The sequence below is a fragment of the Triturus cristatus genome, chromosome 1_2, assembly GCF_964204655.1.
Source record: "Triturus cristatus chromosome 1_2, aTriCri1.1, whole genome shotgun sequence".
NCBI lineage: Eukaryota > Metazoa > Chordata > Amphibia > Caudata > Salamandridae > Triturus > Triturus cristatus.
In genome coordinates, this window is record NC_140580.1 from 916,828,912 (window position 1) to 916,847,995 (window position 19,084).

The following is a 19,084-nucleotide window of genomic DNA, read 5'->3' on the forward strand; positions in this document are numbered from 1 at the left end:
AGATCTATTTTTTATTCATTAGCCTTTACCATATGAATTTCTGCATGGAAGGTACACAATGAATACTGAAAAGCTGAAACCCGTCCTAGGATGCTTGTTTCCAGTCCAGGGAGGACCTGGCCTTGCAGTTCGGGCTGGACTGTTCCCATTAGGGCGCAGGGTTCAAGACTGATTTGCATAATGGCTGGGTCTTAACTGGAATGGCATGGTGAGCAAAAAAACGATGCATTTAGGCCCAGATCTCTCTACTGGGGTGAATGTATGACATTGGTCTGCATTCTGTCCATCAATTGTTCTTTTTGAATTTGTCATCCCGAGTGGGACGGGTATGCCCAGACGTGGTTTCCATGCTCTCCATGCCACTGGAGTCAAGCTATCCTGGCTGATGAGGGCTGAAAGCCCGAACCCGGTCCAAGGATGCTTGTTTCCAGTCCAGGGAGGACCTGGCCTGGCAGTTCAGGCTGGACTGTTCCCATTGGGCGCAGGGTGCATAATGGCTGGGTCCTAACTGGAATGGCATGGTGAGCAAATAAACGATGCATTTAGGCCCAGATCTCTGTACTGGCGTGAATGTATGACATTGTTCTGCATTCTGTCCATCAATTATTCTTTTTGCAGTTGTTGGCTCTGGGTATCACATGTTTTTGGACAACCAGCAAACTCAATGTATCTCTGTGACCAGAAGGGTCTTACGGACGTAATGGTATATTGCAGTAGTAAATCTGCCATAGAGCCAAACAATTATAGATGAAAACGTTGGCTATTTCTATTTTTTTTATATTATTGTTGATGTCAACAATTAATATCTTTGGGAAAACTTTAAGCGATCTACTCAAATGACCTATTGATGAATTTGGACCAGTCCACTTTCAAGAAATATATAGCTTTTCGGGTTCACCATCTGTTTCACAGCCGTTTCCACCATGAACTGCAAGTAAGTTTAAACGGCGAAAATAGGAAGAATGCGCTCCCACTTAGAAATAAAATACGTAAGACAAACCATTCCAACACGATTAAAACTTGGTATACCCAGAATCTTACTTACAGAAAATCGAATTCCTTTAAGCCTCTTGATCTTTCACTTTATAGTGGAGGCACGTGGCATTATTGTTTTTAAAACTGTGGTAAGAACTATTTACTGAGAGTAAATAACAGGGCACACATGGCCATGTATTACAATCCAAAAGGACATCTGTCGAGTAAAAAGGGTGCAAGTATGGCGTCCAGTTTTAAGGGCTTTTGTCCCTGAATACCCTCCATAACTGATGGAAAACGCTAATGTTGTGAAGCGGACTTGAGCAAAAAGGGAGGTGCACAAGAAGCATTGCAGCATTCTATGAAGCGCTACCAAAGAGGATTGCATCTTTGCAGTCTTTCCCTGAAAGACTCTGAATGCGAATATGGAAGAAGACTCGCTAATATGCGTGATGTCTACTGCGTGTAAGCGCTTCGGATTGGTGCTTCTCAAACTACTACCTGCTTACTGGCCAGAGCAGGCAAGTTTATTCATCAAATTAGACTCTCACTTGACTTCCAGCAACAGGCAGCAGAGTCCAGGGGCGCAATTATTCAGTAACTAAACCAGCCGACGCTCTAGCTCTGACAGACGGACGTCATCCAATTCAGGGGCTTCTCTTATGGACAATAGGATTATAGAGATAGAGTGGGGCCCAGTAGGGAGCACAGCAAAAACTTCTATCAATGACAACCTATATAACGTAGGTAATGACCCTGATGGATTTTATAATAATATTGAACCTAGCAGGACCAAGTAAAAATTGGCGCGAACGGCCATTACAAAGGAGTTGATCTCACATTTTAATTCATTTTTAATTCGCAGTTTTAAAAGGACACAAAGTAGTAAACAGACCACATGCAGGCATGGTGCATTTTTATTTTGAATGCTGGGAAGCTCCAAGGGGGAGGGTGGAGGGGTGTTGCTTATGTGTTTTATATTGAAAAGATTTTAAGTAATCGTACTGTTAATAAAGAATCACATTACTGCGTGTACAAGAGGAACAAACAGCACTTAAAAGACCGGCTGCCAGATGCCAGAAACTGGAAAGACCTCGGTGTTCCTAGGAGCTGGTAGGGATATCTCAAGCACCGTTTAGGGCTGAGCGCTATCACACCTCTTCCTTCGCATACATCCAGGAAGTGTCTGCTAAGCATCGGCGATATGTGTTTGGAGATGTTTACTTAAGAAAAATGCTCTTGCCTTAAGAGAAAAATGTGATTACATTTTAGTTCTTACCGTCTGGAATTAATGGGCAGTAAGATCACAAGGTTACAGCGGGATATTGTTTCAATCTGTATGCTCTTAAATCCTGTTTACGTTAAAATGTGAGCTCCCAGCAGAAACACACGGCTTACATTCACTGCGCATCTGGTTAATCCTTCTCTCCTACACGCCCCTGCCGCACTAGTGAGTTTAAATGTTTGACAATCTAGGAGTTTCGCTCATTTTTTCATTCTAAAGGGAACCGCAAATGAAACCCTTCACTCCATGGCAACCACCGCCTTCAAACAAGAAGCCACTACTCACAAATTGCACTGGCTTAAACTCCATCCAGATTCTCAATGCCCAAGAGTGAAAAAACACATGTGCTGTAGGGGGTGCCTGGAAACTACAGGAAAAACAAAAGCGATGGTGCTTTTCTCCGCATATGGAAGTTTGTCAGACGGCTCCAACGTCCTCTTATCCACGAACAATGTCCGAGTAGACATTACAGACTTACACTAGACGCTATTCTCCTCAAAGGACAACACACGGGATATTTCCACAAGCACTCCCACCAGCACCCGTTTAAAGAGAAAACGAGATTACCTAGTAATCCATAAAACGGACATATGCTTAGCAACCAACACTGACGACAAATGGTGTAGACTGAGTTTTGATTCAACATCTACCATGGTCATACAATGTTCCATTAAGAAAATATGTTTGGCAAGACCACCAAAGATAGGCTGGATTAAAAAAGATGCATACCAACGTACACCATTTTCTTCAAGTCATCACTTCACCAACCACGAAGAATATTAAGCAGCAGCTAAAGATTATTCTTTTAAATGAAATGGACAATTGCAGCTTGTACATGATGTGGCAACTCTGCTACCTCGCAATGTACAGTTGACTTGAAAAGCATTAACCTCACATACAGTACCACACAAGGTGATGCTCTACCCAATGTCTACTGCCAGCAGCCTAGAACAGACCATATATTTTACGTGGGGCACTGTGTATTGTTACAGGACAGGCCATTCCACTTACTGCACTCGCAAACTGTTCCTTCACCTCAAAGTGGACTTTGGAAAGGCAACATCTGGTAAACCCTCCTCTACCATGCTTCTGGAAGCCTTTACAACTCCCTCATTTAGCGTCCTTTCTGTTCCTCAACTTTCACTCCCACCTGCATTATTGCTCTGAAACTGGAAAAGCTGCACGAATGCTATAACAAGCCTACATTCGACCCATCATCAGGTCCCACTCACATCACCTCCCATCTCTACTCCCTCCAGTGACAACCAAAAAAAATCCCATTCTAGGGATCCCTCTTTCCAAACATCGATGCTAATATAACTTGGAGCTGCGCTTTCTCTCAGCAACGCTTCACAGTTTCAAACTCTACGGAGGCTTTGAATGAGATACTGCGGTGTGAGGAACCCTTGTGTGGTGAAGGAACCAATTAGTAAGAAATGAGAGAACTGGGGAGAAGAACAAATCAAGGGTACCGATGGGAAATGGCAGAAGACCGTGTTAGTTACAGAAATTCAGCCCACATGACAGTGAAATACAGGGCTGACGGTCTGTCTATGGGGACGAATGGTCAGCGGCAGAAGGGTGAAGAGCAGGGCTTTGAGTGGGCCGGGTCTCACCGGTGCTGAGCACCGGATGTTTTTAAGGGGGTCTCTATCCGGCTCCGTTTTGTGCCCTGGCACAGACGGTCCGTTTTTTTCGGACTGCAGTCCCTCTATGTGTGTGCTCACACTGCTCACTTCTCACTAGTGGAGAAGTTACGGCATGACGTCATGCCAGGTGAGCATTGTAGGGGAAGGGAAATCCTTTAAAGAGTCACTTTCTCTCTGGATTTCCCTTCTCTTTTTTAAACTCATGAGCAGTAACATTGTTGTGGTGTCCCTAGAGCTTTAAGTGGAAACTTTTTCAATATTATATACAAGCCATAGTTGCTGCTTATTTATCTTATGCAACTAACAGCCATTGACAATGCCAATAGTTCTGACTTGTAGGTATAATGGTACTTGTTCTATCATATCTGGATGCAATGACAAAAATACAAGTCGGGCGGCACACTATGCTAACCACAGATTTTTAGAGTACGTGTGTTTAAGCCACGCCTTTAATTACATTGGCGCCGACCCTTTGAGACCCCCCCCCCCCCCCACCCCCACCCACAGTTTTTTCATCCCACTTGAAGCCCTGGGTAAGAGCAGTACAATGCCGGAGACACGACTGCATAGGTAGTGAAGAACGTGGAGGTGTGGCCAAGCGCAACGGTCTTCGCGTGCCTGGGCGCGAGGCTACAAGAGTAGACAGTTGGAGAGGAGCGGGTAAATCCCAAGGGGGCTTAAGTAAAGTGCGGTGCACTGACACACAGTGAAGATGCAGGGCTCCATGCGGGGATTAGGGAACCATATTGGAGGATGAGGGTAATATATTTTGCGCTGACATGCAGGGGTGGGGCTAAGGGGGGTTAAGATCATGAACAAGGTGGTAGGTGGGGCTATGCACAAAGGGCTGGACTAAGAACAGAGTGGCTGGGGTTTAGCACAAGGGCTAGCGCATATAAGGAATGAGAGGAGGTTAACTGGGTGCTGCTATACACGAGCTGGTGCTATATGCAGGGAGCGGGGCGAGGCTACACAATGATTGTCGGGACAAATTCACGGCGGAGTTTTTATGTGGGGCTACCAATGCGCCTCGTTCCCTTCCATCTCCCACTCCGTACAACACCCCTCCATCATCTTTACATGCACGCGTTTAATCTAGGGTCAGACCTCGGGCATGACGACAGCTCTCATCAATGCACCCCCTCCCCGCCTGTTCCCATTCCCGCCCACAACACATGCCTGGGTTCCTTCGACCTGGCACAAGAAGATCCCGGCGGAGCTTCCTCTCCTTGGCATTTCCTCTCCGAGGCCCGGCCGCAACCCATGGGGGCCGCAGAATCAAGCCAGATTACAAGCAGTGCGGTCCCTAGGTCCGGGGGCTGCTGTGGGGGTCCTGGCGCTCCACACTCCTCGGCTGCTCCTCTCCCGGCTCCTCCCCGGCAGACACTGGCACATGTCCGCCCAGACAGCAGAGACGCCGCCCGCCCAGCACAGAGGGGCAAGGAGAAAGTCCGGAATGGAGTCCAATGACCAGCTGAGAAGCGGCCAAACACGGCGTGGGGAAATGAAACGTCCGTGTTTAGCGGCAGGGTCAGGAAGAACACGATAGGGCGACTCAAAGCGGATCAACAATACCCGGAGAGGAGACCACTGCAACACCAGTGCAGAGAAACGGAAGCAACCGCGGCGCAACTAGGAGGCGTGGCGGTGAATAAAACCCGGAGCGGAACAGTAGCGGATGGATCAGCACTGAACTACAAGACCCTAACCTGAGGTGTAACAGGCGAGAAATCCTACACGTGCAACCCCTAGAGTCCTTCTACCTGCACTGCCCTGCAGACACCTGATGAGGAGCATAGCTTAGCGCCCCCGTTCAACGTAAATACAGAACCGCGCCCAGCTAGAGGAAGCATCCCACTCAAAGTTCATTACGGACATGGTCCCCAGTAGTGCACCTTTCACCTACAAATCACTGATTTTAGAGGTTTTGTCGGATGAATTGGATGGAAGTAAAATAAGACTACAACACCCGGCTGTCATTGAAAAGTCCAGAAATGGAATGACCTAGAGGGAAGTGTTCAGTCTACACCCCATCGAATATAGGTAACCATTACTGTAACTCTCACTGCAAACAAAACTTGCAACTACCGACTCTCCATGTTCGAATGACAGTGTAAATCCTGCATCCTGCAAAACAGATTATAGTCTGCAACCTAAACTGCAAAATAGTCAGCATTGTAGCCCTCTTCACATACCTCCGCTAGCCACGCCTCTCTACACACACGTGCTACGTAAGTGCCGTCTTCTCATCCTCGTGCACCTTAAAAAAATATCAAGACAGTGGGCACCAGCCAATGCTCGGTCTATATCTGCCTAGGTCAAGCAGGTGACAGGGCAGATAAGCCCATTGCTATCAGTGGGCTTGACAATGGAAAATATTCCGTCCATCAAATTTTGTGTAAGTAGAAGAACTGATCCGGGCCCGAGCTCGCTGTGCGGCAGGACTCAAGCTGCACCTCACAGATGAGCTTCGACAAGCTGAAACTGGTCTGAGTTTGATTGGGTTCCTATTTAAAAGAAGTGTGGTCTGGCAACTCAGGTTGGACTGGCACTTTGAGACCATGCCTAGATTGACATGGTTATAATTTGTTCCTCTGTAAAGGATGCATGATTAAACAAGCATTAAAGATGCAATAGGTCTTGCCTTTTATTAAGTTAAAGCCATTTGCTTTGCTATACAATACCATTAGCAAAGCAAATGGCTTTAATTTAACCCCTTCAGTGCCCGCCCCTTTCCCCGCCCAGTGCCGGCCGTTGCATTAGCGGGCGGGGTCTATGACGAGCTGGACTCGTCATGGGCACAGCGCCACCGCGGCCCATGACGAGTCCAGCTCGTCATGGGCACTGAAGGGGCTAAAGGCGAGACCTATTGCATTTTCAATTCTTGTGGCTTTTGCTCACCCCCTCCCAACAGTAAAAGTTACAACACACAGCCCACAAATCACCAAGCCGGTCCTGAAGTTGTCTTTATACCAAAACCTATGATGCCACCGACAGTAAATGCTGAAAAATTCGTTCTGCTAGTAGGTTTGTGTAAATTAAGTCTTATTTTAGTTGAGCGCTAAAGATGCCACAGTAACGCCAGTTGTATTTTTTAATAGACAAATAACATACAACATGGGTCAGTATATGTTGTCAAATACAGGTTATAGTGAACTTCTTAGAGTGCAGATTTTGCGTGTCTATCAGTGAAGATGTGGATCTCAAGCGAGGCCCGCATGAGAATAGCAGCTTTACAACGATCCGATATAAATATATATGTGTCTACTATGGATGGATGACTACACGTTCTGTAAATAGGAGTATGTAGCAGATGTGTACCAATATTAGGAATGTCCGTGTTCTAAAGCGTGTGGTTTTATATTAAGCCCGTAAGTTTTAAAAAGCGAAATTCGCAGGTCTGCAAGCGCACCCGCATCGTCTGTCAATAGGGAGTGTGTAGTTGGTGCCTGAACATTCCGCGCCTATGGGTACCTGCATGCTCTCTGTGCATTGGATCTTTCACTGATGTATGCATCTCTGCTGCGTGTGTACACTGGTGGCGACTACTACGCGTAGAATGCAAAGGGGCGGAGAAAACTTCCACAGACAAGCAAACAGAGCAGCATGGGACGTGTGGTTCAGCAATTAAGACAGGATGGCCGGTCCCTTGAGCAAAGGATAGCCAGAGATGCATGGCAGAATGGGAAATGTCGTCATGAGAAGAAACAAACCCCACCTCTCCCATTCACTATGAGAGTTGTAGTACTAATAGAGAAAGCAATTTGGCCTCTGACGCTCCAATAGGACTCTTGCAATACATACGCCTCTAAGCGAAGAGCAAGGCTCATGTATAGTTAACAAATGGCCCTGGTAAATGCAATTTTATGAGACTAGCAAATACGACCTCATAGAATCCAATGAATTACAAGGTTTGTGACCTGATGAGGTGCTGGGGGGGATGAGGTCACAGCGTTAGGCGTGATGGGGCTTGTAGATGACCAGCGCCACTGGGCAGCCATTACAATTGGAACCACAATGTAAACACACCGGCTTTCTAGCAACCTGGCAAACGCCTGATTATTTTACTCTTCCAGGGAGCTAGAGCTTCACCATTTGCTAGCACACCTAGGACTTTGTTGGGCGCGCTCTTCCAGTTCGTGAGCTTTGACTTACTCCTCCAATTCAAAGTGCTTGCCTTCTGGTCCTTTAAAGGTGTCATTTATCATAGGGTAAGCGGGGCTAAATGCAGAAGAATAAAAGAACATGGACCGGCAAAGGTGTTCGTGCGAGAGGCGGGAAGCAGCCAGACACCTTACCTCAGATGTGGCTCTGTGTAGATCCCTGCGATGAGCAGCTGTTCCATCAGTCAGAGGCTCCCTTCTGCAGCCCCCTTATGTGTGCGAGCGAGGAGCGACCGCTCTGCACACCGCCAGCTTTGCTCCTCCTTCCCCCCTGCACCCCATGCACCTAGGAGTGCAGATGCCAGGACGCTGGCCTGCACCGTAAACCTTGTGATTGACGACACAGCTATCCAGTTTCCCTCTCCAAAACTAAGGGCGCTCAGAATGAGGCAGCGCAGAAAAGAGCAAGGAAAGCAAGATAAACAAGCGGCAGTGAAAGCGATCGCTTTTTCGTTGCAATGACAATGAAAGCATCGCAAGATGGCGTAGGGCTGCCCACAGTCCGACGGACACGAGCATGCTGTTTGTCCATGCAGAGGCGTGCATGCGAGTGTTCAGCAGAATCGATTCCAAAAGGTACTCGCAATAGCGAGCGCAGCGCATGCGCTGCTTTCGCTAGGCGAGACCTAAAAAGGACCGATTCTGTCAAATTCTCGGTCTTCATTCTACGTGTGAGGTAAGTCTGTCCAGTAATGATTGCTGTAATTAACAAAAGGATTTGGCATGCATACCAACATTTTTTTCTGAAATAACCTTTCACCTCCTGGGTGGAGTAACCTTTCACCTCCTTGATTGAGCTGCTCCAAATCTGGAAGATGGAACTATTGGGGAGAGCCCAAGCAGCTACCACATTTGGGCAGATTGCTTGAAGGGGTAAAGTGATCAGAGGGAAACATGGTATTTTGTTAGTAAACTCTGAATCAACCCTAACTACAGAGGTTTTCTATATATAGTTGTTGGGCTCCAAGTCACATTGCATACCCCGCCTGGTCTTCCTGCCTCCGCTCCGCTCCTGTTCCTGCCACCCGCCCCCCCCAACTTACCCAGCCCCCTCCACCCCCTCTGGTGCGATCCGTCTCTCGCGCAGTCTAGGCCTCGCAGCCCTTGCTGTCATTTCATTGGCCTCGCCAGGCCTCTCTTAAAGCGTGTCTTACAAATTGAGGGATCCCGAAGACTGACAGACAGACACTGAGCATGGCATTTCACAGAAAACCCGCCGCTCAGTGTGAGGTACGAAGCGCCAGGGGTCCTCGGGCCTGAGAATGCGTTTTTTCTTTTTTGCTCTGCTGGTGAAACTTTTTTTTGTGCTTTTTTTTCCACAACTGGTTTGACTTCCATCACAACAGGTGTCCCGAAAAAGTACAAATGCATCACCATAGCGAGGCCTGTAATGCTCTGGCCTTCGGCCTCCCCTCCCGCCCAGACTTGGTGAAGACATATAAAGCTGTGTCTATTACACAGCTCCGCACTCTCTGCACGGGGCTCTGCCCTGCATGGAACTTTGTCTCGAGTGCCCTCCGCGCCTGCCCCTGATGGAAGTTACCAAACAATGGGAAATAACCATTCATCTCCAATGGGGGGGGGGGGGCGCGTGAGGAGACTTGACAGGGAGTGGTGGTGGCTGAAGTGGATGCGGGAAGCTTGCTGGCTCAGTCCGATCTGAGTTAAGTTTTAATGGATGCTTTGCCCTGCGGAACTCTGACAGGTGACTGATTCAGCCCCAGCCCTCGTGGCCTTCCAGAGAAACCAGACGGTGAAAAATTACCCCCTCAGTCACTCCATTTTCCATCAACCCGATAGTAGTTCAGATGCGTGTGCAAGGTTGAGAAGGGTTACGTCTGTAAACTATGTAATTTCTGTTTTTTAAACTTCAGAAACTGCGGTATCTTTAAAAAAAAAAGACTGCACCGTTTTAATTTGCGAGACAACGTCCTGCGAAGGCAGTGTTTGCAGAGACCAATCTCTGGAAAAACCTTGTAGTGTGAGAATTGTCTATCAAAAATCAGCTCGTTTGAATTTCTTAGTGCTTGAGAAGTGCAAAGTTTAACAAGCACGGTCCGCTTTCACTTTCGTCCGTTGTGAAAGCTTCCTTGTCTTTATGCTCAAAAAGCCAAACAAAAACGTTACGAACAGCTCTTTTCCAATGGCTGGCCACCGTTTAGCATAAACGGTGACGCCAGCCAATGGAAAAGAGGGGCGGGGCTTTATGCCCTTTACAGAAAATACCCCAAATCATTCAATCTCGCCAGCGAGACTGTGCATGTGCGCAGCCCACGCCAGGCGAGACCTAAAAACAATGGAGTCAAATTCAGTACCACATAATTACCAGTGGCGGAGATGAAAATACTAGATTCATCCGTTTTTGTTCTAGCTGAACGGACAAGAGGTGCGAGGTAACAGATCAGAAATGTGATCATCACAAGTGATATGGGACACTTATATCAACTAGAGGCCACAGGTGCCAATAGGCGACAAGACTGCAGAGATTTGGTACAGGGCCAATATTCTAATAGCAAGCTTTAGTGTGCTCTGGTGGTAATCAAGACTCTTCTTGGGTTACAAAGGGACACAGCATAAGGGTCTTAGTGCATACGCGTTGCACCGAATGGGTCAGAGTGAGCTCACCAATCAACTCTGAACAGGACAAGGAGTTGGAAAGTGATTATTGTACCACAGATTATCTGCTTCCATGGACTAGGAGTGTAGCAGCAGCACGTAATGCACTCTGTGTAGGTAACCACCGGAAGGACTACGCTAGAAAACAAGCAGCTTCGTAACAAGTGTGTTCATCTTGGCTGAAGCACTCAAACTGCTCCGTAAATAGGACTAAGACTACCACAAAGCCAGGAAGTTACCATCTGATCACCCCATCTCCAAGGCATATACTTGGTTTGGTTACCTTTTACGTAGTACAATTCCATATTAAATTATAAAATTAAACATGAATTAGAAGGCAGAAGAAGAACACGGTTTTCAGTTGGTGATAAGCAGTGCTACTGGAATTAGGAGATTTTGCGACTGGGTGTATTTTGCAAGATTATACATTTGCAGTTACCAAAAAACGTGGCAACACGTGTTGTCACACAGTAGAAAATCTTTTGCAAAGGTTGACTCGTCACCTTCCTGTTGCTTATTGCTGCTGTTCAGTGTTAAACTGGTACTAATGACGTATAACCTTTGCCACAATAGCGTCACTATCTCAAACAGGTCTACCACATGGTGAACCTCTCACTTATTCCACACAGAGACAGTTGGCAGCCCGGACAGAAGTAGGCATACACACACAGTGGGGGACTGCTACATACAGGGAACGTTAATATCTATGGCAGACCTGATGGATTCAGATCAATTGCGTCCTGGACAATTTCTTAATTACCGGGCAATGGCAAACTCATTTTAGGCCCTATGGTGCGACAGAACCACCCACACATCATACACTACAATTATTGGTGTCGATGGGTGCCACAAAACATTTAGTGACTTGGTTCTATCGATCCATAGTAGACATGACTAAAGGTCAACTCGATACATTAAAGAACAAGTGGGAAAAAGCCCTCGCTCTGGACTTAACAGATTTGGAATTGCAAAAAATACTGGCTACACCGAAAAAATCTCTAGAAATACCAGACTGAAATACACCCAATATAACTATATACATATGACCTACATGACACCGCACATACTGCAGGTCACACATGGAGAAGAGCCTCGACCGTGCCCCAGATGTGCACACAGACGCAGAGTTTACGCATATGGTGTGGTATTGTCCACAAATACAGATATACTGGAAGGGAATAATAGAGGCCCTGAGTATGGCGCTAGGACGAAAACCCCCCCATATGACATTGGAGGCCTGTATATTAGGATTATATGCTAGACCCAGGGCCAAAATAGTGAGAACCAGATTCACCGACGTAGCATTGAGCCAGGCCAAACGGAGAATCGCTATAGAATGGACATCAACGTTGAGGCCAAAAGTGAAGACATGGAAACCAGAGATGACACAGTGGGCTAGGGCAGAAGAGCGGGCGTTGATGAGGGAGGAAGCAAAGGGGAGCAGAATTCGACCAATAGCAGATTTATGGACCGAAATATTGAATGTATGGGAGCACCCAGAACAGGTTGAGCGAAAGTACCACTGAAGACGAGGAGGAAGGGCCCCCTCTTAACAGAATAGATAGTGTCCCTTCGGTAGAATGCACCTCACCCTGCAAGAGAAAACGTAAGTGCCACTGACTACCTAATACATTGCACGCTTGGTTAGGTTAAAGATCTGACATCTCTAGAAAGCTGCACTTTGCGACTAGGAAATCAGTAATTAAACTACAGTACTCCCCCTCCTCACTGACCTCTCATCACCTCTCCATCCCACCACTGCCCTCCCGTTATAGTTAGACATAGTTGATATAAGGAGGTACGCATCTTACCTATAAGAAAATAAACAAACAGCATAATATGGAACAATGTCACACAGAATGTGAGAGACAACCAATTGTGATATAAGTATATGATTTAAAGTATAAGCTAATGTTTAATATGTACATGCAAAAAACATGATACGTTATTGATGTTTTTTTCAAAAGAAAAAAACATCAATAAAAAGGTTTAAAAAAAAACAAAAAACTTTTGCCACAATAGCGTTAATGTGTAAAAAAAAAAGACAAAATAATTAACAAGTAGTGCTATCACAAACTGTGCTGCATTATGCCACCTAATTTGCCTTTTCTTCCAGTATCATTTACTCGACCCTGTTGCATAATTTGGACCATCCCTTCAGCATAATTCCAGTAGCCCAAGTTATCTATAATATATTAATTAACAAGTAAATAGTCTGCAACGATGCAAATGATAAAGGTTTTAAAGCACTTCATTGGCTAGTATACTTAATCGTGCAATGACACCCCTTTAAACCGTCTCAACTCATCTCTCCGTGTAGACTGTCCATGCACTTGGGTCATAAAAAACCTAGAATGAAATCAAACTACATACAGTCTTTTGAGCAGTATGTACAGACAAGAACATATACGATATCGAGCTGAAAAGGGCCAGCAAACTGCGAAAGTACAAAGGATCTTGTACATATAAAGGTAGAAACAAAGCAAGAAAGTCACTGTATTGGTCATTAACAGCAGGGTATATAAAAGGTAAATCAAATAGGCAGGCAAATATACCAAAATCCACACACTGCAGCTACAGAAAGGGAATGTGGTGGGTGTGACAGCCTCAAAGGAGAGAGACCGGCAGATAGAGGGAGACATGCGGCAAAAGGAGAAGGAGACTGTCAGCAAGCAAGAGAGAGTGTGCATGAGCATCTCTAGCCAAGAGAGTTACTAAGAACAGAGGGAAAAGTAGAAACAAACAGAAAACAGCTATATATATAATAATAATTAGAACACTGGAATGTTAAGAGGTCAATTGGAGACAATGAAGTGGCTCAGGGCTAATAATGGCTGGTACAGGTCTTCTGCTCCAACCTTCTAATGTTAGTCTTTCTGTTTCTCTATTTTTAATTGAGAACATTCTACCCTCAGTTGGTGGAATGTTCGAATAGCTTTGTATCCCTTCTAAGGCATTCTATACTGGTTGTTAAAGGGCTTGAGCTACACTCAGGGCCATTGAGAACCGGCAAAGACTTCAGCAGCGGGCTATAAGGCTATAATAAAAGGTTGGCTACACGCGGAAGATTGATAAGAGAATTTCACAAAAGGAATCAAGGCCAAAGAAGCAGAAAGTCAGACAGCCAACAATGAGACTGAGGTTTTAGGTAACTCCCTCTGACCACAGTGACCAGTTTGTTTTCAGGTGACCACATCCAGTCCAGCCAAATTGGGTTCTAGGTTTCAGTCCAGGATCCATTTATCACAATGAGTAGCTATAACATACCATGAAAAGAAACCACAAGTGGGGCTACGCATAAAATACTCTGCCCTCCTCCAGACCATAGTATGCAGGCGAGTGAATGACTCCTGACTATTTTAAAAGGCAACCCAGAAGCACATCAATATACACCATGCTGGGAGAGGGCACATCACTTGGAAATGGAGCTTAAGGTTAATCGTCAACACCTCTGCTTACAAAACCACAGTTCATTAATACAACACATCCTAAAGTAGAATTACAACAATTAAGAAATAAAAAAAGAATCCAAGCCTCCTCAGCTTACTGAAAGGATAAGCTGAGAATCATAAAGGCAATATACATCTTTGAAAATGTTCCACTTATCTAAGTCTGGCTCATATTTTTAATCTATTATGCACAGAGCAACAAGCTTGCCAATTAGAAACCTTTTCTATACGACTAAAACCTAGAAGCAGGCCATTGCTAAATAAAATCATCAGCCAAAACATTTCCACATCAAGATCCCATCCCAGCCACGGTGCAGAAACCAGGTTATATAGGTTTGGAAAGATGCCCTGGCTATCACAGAGTCGGTAAATCAAACTAGGATGGTCCCTGTGGTACAGTGCCACCTTCAACAGAATATTATGAAGTCTTTTTAGTCTGAATTGTATCAGTGGAAGTCTTTCCTTCGAAACCAGGGATTTAGAGTTCAGATGGAGGTTCATTGCTTGAACTAAGCCTTTTGTTATATCACAAAGTAGGTTATCTTTGTCCCTTGACCATTCCACACACTTGTGAAAACTGCATAACATTTATATTCTGACACATGGCTCTGCCTAATTGTCATTGAACACCAACAGAGCCCTAGATACCTCTAAAACCTGGTCTAAAATATGAATTATTTGATACACTAAACAGAAAACTTATAAAGGCATGTATGAGCATGAGATTGGTTCCCACATGCAAGTAAACACCATGGAAGTTATCTTTGACAGACTCATCACTAGAATCTCAGAGGCCATCAGTGGTAATCTGTTGGTGTTCTACCAATCACCTGAGGTCCACAACACAGAATTGCCTCCCAGGCTGAAATATGCAGACTGGACATTACAAAAGGTAGGATGGGATGGTTACAAAGGTAAGCATAGCCTGGCATTGCCAGGCTACATCACTCAACGTTTTCACGGGCACAGCATATTTTCATGCATGACTGCCCATTGGCTACTCATCAGTCTGTATCAACTTTAAAAAAATTAAAGCAAATATGTACTTTTCCCTGCAAGTCAGGCCACTTTACAAAACAGACAAGCCTTGTTCTTTACTCCCAGGCAGCTCCTGCCTCCTCCCAATAATAGGCGTCTCACCCTGGAGCCCTCTTTAGACCTCAAATGTACGAAAACTCTTTAAATAAGCTCTGGACTCCGGTTCTCTATTGCCTATGAAAAGCATCCACCAATGACTTATTCCGAGGTGAACAAAAATAAATCCCATCAGAAGTGAAGAGACTGTGCAATTTTCACAGATCCCAGAAAACACATCACCTTCAAGAAAGCAATTCTACGAGAGGATTCTATGAGAGGAAATAGTTAAAGTAATTAATACATTGAGAAATTGATCATGGGTCTAAATCGGATGCTATATTTGTATCGTTTAAAAGACCACTACATCTACTGAATGTAATCTTTTTACTTCAGCTGTAGTTTCACTTGCCTAAGTTACAAAATCGTGCGGGGTGTGCAACCAAAAATTAAGATGCCAAAATATGCTTCTCAATTAAAAAAAAAATATATATATATATATATATATATTTATTTATTTGACCGCACACTCTTAAAGGGTACTTATTGTGACACAAGCCAGTTTGTTAAACCAAACTAGAACTTGTGCCACTGTAATGATGACTGAAGAATTAATGCATCCTGGGAAGATTATCATGAAAGTGGGTAATACCGTACCTATATCTCTTAAAAAAATTAAAAGATATATTTTTATATATATATATATATACACACCCAAACACTTTCACATAAGTCACCCTTTGATAATCTTCCCAGGATGCATTAATTCTTCAGTCATCATTACAGTGGCACAAATTCAAGTTCTGCTTAACGCATTGGCTTGTGTCACAATGACTACTCTTTAAGAGTGTGCAGTTAATTCTAGCTGGGCAGTCGTGGCATGACTAGTTTTAACAAAATTAAACTCTTCAAAGAGAAGCTTAAGCTGCAAAGCGGTGGATTCACGTTTGTCATCCAAGTATGCACAGCTGACTAAATTCTAACCATGCCAGAAGACAAGCCAATCCACACAGAGCCTGCCAAAGCTACGTTAAACAACCGGGGCCAAATGACGCTATGTACGTGCCTGCTGAGATTTAAAAGCAGTTTATAAGCTTCAAACAAATAAAAACGCGAACATGCATATCACTCTTCTACGTCCAAGATCTGAGAAGCTCTTCTCTCCAAGAATGAAAATGTGTTTTGTTTTCGTTTCAACTGCCTAACGCCCAAATCCTTCAGACACCACCTACTACCAGCCAGAGAGATAGCACCTATATCAGACGATAGTGCAAAATGCTTAAATATTTAGGATGTTTTGATGTTGGTTTCTAAAAACTATTGCTTACGACTAAAACGATTAAACAAGTTTATCTAAATTCTAGGCAGTGCATTTGTTTGTGTGGAATTCAAATTTTCTGAGCACAGAGGAACGCTGCAGCGCGCTCTGTATTTGTTGGAATTGCTTTAGTCCCTCAACTCGTTTTCCAAATAAAGTGGGATCTCTGGAGTAAGAAGGCACTCGTGACTCTGGGGCCATTTTAACGTTGCTGATAAACACAAAGAACCGCGGAACAGCCCAGTTAAGATCCCCCACTCCCAGGAAGTGTACACAAAAAACTTGCAAGCAAGGGGGAAGTAGCGGTCAATGGAGGCCTGGGGTCTGAACATGGTTGAGAAGTATACAGTTAACCTCAAGTACTGGGGAACTGACAAGACTGGTGGCAGGGCAGATGTGGCAGACTCAAACGCCTGAAGTGCGTATAAGGATCACAGCAAACAGCCTGAATGTAAAAGTCCACCCTGGAAGCAGAAGAGGAAGCAATTTCCAACAGGCTTGACCTGGCTGTGCATGATGAAACCTTCCAAGGATTGGGTGGGCCTGTGGCATCATAATGGGTCAGGAAGAAAGAGTGCTTCCTAGAACGTGATGGCCCCTATATGTGAGTTGGTAACGACTGTAGGCAGCTGGGCTGTGATAACAATATTCTTATTGAAAAAGTGGCTAAGAGTGTTGCTACTAGAGTCCACTGGACCGCAGCTCTACAACGCCAACACTAACTGTATATTTTTGGGGGGAGGGCAGAAAGGAGTGTCCTAGAATGAGGACCATCAAACTGAAGAGCAGAAAGAAGTGGAAGGCCAGAAGGTAATGAATGACAACTTTCAAACACAGTGAGCCAGATAGCCTGCCCTCTAAATGAAGCATTGAGAAGGGCACAATGGGAGCCACGGAAACCAATGCATGATGAACGCATGGTAGAAGTTGAAACACGTTTCTAGGCTCAGGCAGAAATGAGGTATCAATTAAATCCAACATGAACATACTCGGATGAGATTCTAATCAGAAAATACTGGGTTAATGAAATACAGGCTAAGTGTATGATATTTATAAAAGAACGATTTTTTCTGAAGATTAAGCTAACCAAATTCGTAATCATAAGGTAGAGCAGGATGAAATCCCTGCAAACCCAATAAGAAAAAAGCATTAGCAAAGCCAATACGTTTGACATTTATTCAGTGTGAAGATGGGACATGTGCAAATACAAATGTCAAACCTGCAGTACAAAAATAGAGTGTAAAGTATGTGAAATATTGGACATTATAGTAACAACCATTGGAAAAGTCAATAAACAGGATAGCCTATACTGTGCGGTACAGAGGAGGAAAAAAGCAAAGATGAAGCTGCGTCATGCCATTGGCATGCACACGCGTGATTTTGTATTTGCGTGCATGCATTATTATGCATGTGCGTGCTAATGAACGATTCAGGAGCCATTTTCTTTGTGTTTTTGATTTACTGATCCAGGATAGCGAACGTTACTTGGAGTGTTAAATAAAACAGACATTTTATTTGCCTGAAAGAGCATTTTGAATGTGGAAGTAGGCCAGCCACAAGAGGCAGTTATCAAGCAGTCAAAAAATCTTTAACATAAAAAAAGGCCCTTGAAGTATAGAATACAATATACATTCATGTCAAACCTCAAAAATGAGGCAAGCCTTAGAGTTATAGACTAACCAACGAAAAAACGTTGATCTGGGCTGCACTGAAAATAGACATACCAATAGTTCTTCAAAGAATAAGGAGATTACAAATAAAAGTGGAACAAGACAAACGGATCTCAAAGAGTTTAATGTCAACAATTTGTTTCAGGCAGAGTTTAGTATAGAAGACAACTATGTAGGATACATACGGTTTCTAAAGACAATAGCAATGAGAACAAGCATTGGCAAAACACTGTCTGATGTGCATGTGCAATAGACATTCAAATTTTGAAGATAATTAGTATTAAGGTCTCTGTATACAGGTAGTGTACACATGTTAGAAACAGAAAAATGACCAATTAAAAAAAATACAAAATATGAAAGTCAAACTGAAATGTAAAGCTTATATTGGCATACAGCCTAGACACTGAAGTGCACTTTTTAACAGAAGGATGTGCAAGAGAAAGATGCATTTACTCACAATAAAGATAGCCAATGGCTTAAGTGGGCTTCCCAAGGACTGGCAAGAGCAGAAGCAGGCTATGATTGACATTTGAAAATACCAATAGGTGTTGTAGAAGGATGTTGGAAAGCCTCTATGCATATACGTGTGTATCTATTTTTATTATATTTTTGAAAAGCATCACTATTAAGCTGCCTCTAAGCCAGACACCTAAATGATGTTATGGATACTATTCAATGCTCTTTTTTCCAGCGGAATTGCAAGTCATCTATTGCGTGTCTGAGCAGCTGATTAAATGCAGATGAAGTACATTTTATTAAGACGTTAAAAAAAATACAAGCCCAGGTTTAGGATTCCCAATGGTGTAGCTGATCGCATTGCCACCTCAAAAAAAGAAGTGTAGAGATCTAAAATAAATGCAGACGGAGAAACTTTTTAAAAATGTT

The 19,084-nt window shown here is 44.2% G+C and overlaps 1 protein-coding gene across 18 annotated transcripts in view; it reads right to left on the reverse strand.

Annotated features, from left to right (window-relative positions):
- RERE (arginine-glutamic acid dipeptide repeats) overlaps window positions 1-19,084 on the reverse strand; it is a 1,190,399-nt gene that overhangs the window by 943,107 nt on the left and 228,208 nt on the right. Inside the window, exon 1 of one of the 18 annotated variants that reach the window (XM_085609693.1) lies at window positions 5,089-5,310. The exons of 16 other annotated variants lie outside the window; for them this stretch is intronic. The gene's annotated coding sequence lies outside the window, so the exon portion shown is untranslated. Of the gene's footprint in view, window positions 1-5,088; window positions 5,311-19,084 lie in introns of those variants that run through there. One more of the 18 variants, XM_085609703.1, reaches the window with a different exon arrangement.